Genomic DNA, 1,299 nt, shown 5'->3' with positions numbered 1-1,299 from the left:
TATGGACTCCCTTCATGTCTCAGTAGCCTTGTGAGGAAGGTGATATTGCTGTTCTGATTTCCTTGAAAGATTCAGACACATTGCCTTAGGGAGTGAAGGGACTTGCTCAAAGCTACACAATAGGCATGGTTAGAAGCAGAGATAAAGTGCAGGGCCTCTACTTCAAACCCTCTACTCTTCTGCCTGCTTCATGTTTATTAGGAATATTTGCCATTCATTCATTCTGCCAACATTATTGAACATTTGTTTATGTCAGGCATTAGGGATTACTAAGATAACTAAAGCAGAGTTCTTAGGAGCTCAAATTCTGGTGAGGGAGAAAGCTCAGTTAACTGGTAGTAAGGGATACTAAATTACTGAGATATTTAACAGTGCAGTGGTTGAAATAGGGAACTCTGAGGGCATGGAGGAGAGCTGTTTCAACTTGTTCTCAGGGCCTCAGGGAAGCCTTCTTAGAGGAAGTGGGAACGAGTGTGAGGTAAAAAGGTAGGTCTCAATAAAAAAGAGCTGACCTTTCTTGGGTGGTGGTGAGAACAGAGAGTGTGCCGTGAAGCCCTTGGGCACACTGTGAGAGTACAAGGTGGTGGGGCCCTTCCTGCCCATCCTCAAATGCCATAGTCCTCCCCTCTATTTTATGCAAATCTTTGCACCTAATCATGTTGTTGCCAAGTCCCATTGCTGGTACTTTGTGTTTTAGCTGAACAAGCTAAAGAAGTCTTTAGGGGAAATTATCTACTGTGGACCGGTGTTCAAGAAATCCTCCTTGCAGGTGAATAACTTTGACACCTGACTGCACTATGACCTCCCCCCCCAGCAGCACCCACCGCACATACCAGGAGTACCTGGACCTGACAACTCCAGGCGCTGTCACCTGGTGTTACCAAGACATGGGCAACTGACACCATGCCCAGGCCCACTTGATCCAGATCATGAAGGTGGAGGAGATTTCAGCCAGCCAGTGCTGCTGGCTGGCAGTCTAACAGTTTGGTAATTCCAAGATCAAGTTCCCACTGCCCCACCAGGTCTTACCTCACCAGTACAAGCCATGCTTCACCACCAAGAGGCCCAACACCTTCTTTTAGATGCAGAGCATCCCTGTCCTCAGGTCTGCCCAAGGGGAAACAAAAAAAGGTGAGAGATGCTTTTAGGTAGAGGGGAGGGGGAAGATATACCTTTCTTTTCTAGGCCCTGTTAAAACACTTCAGATACTTTCGAGTAAGCCCCCCAGAAAGTTTGATGTATGTATGTGCATATGTTGCTTGGGATTCAAAAAGCCACATTCCCAAATGTAAAAATGCA

General features: G+C 46.4%; 1 pseudogene; it reads left to right on the top strand.

Annotated features, from left to right (window-relative positions):
- Nucleotides 1-403: 403 nt before the first annotated feature.
- On the top strand, nt 404-1,082 carry LOC110583754 (annotated as a pseudogene).
- The last annotated feature ends 217 nt before the right edge of the window (nt 1,083-1,299 follow it).

The sequence above is a fragment of the Neomonachus schauinslandi genome, chromosome 9 (genome assembly GCF_002201575.2).
Source record: "Neomonachus schauinslandi chromosome 9, ASM220157v2, whole genome shotgun sequence".
In the NCBI taxonomy this organism is placed as follows: domain Eukaryota; kingdom Metazoa; phylum Chordata; class Mammalia; order Carnivora; family Phocidae; genus Neomonachus; species Neomonachus schauinslandi.
This window is presented reverse-complemented; position numbering and strand designations above follow the sequence as displayed.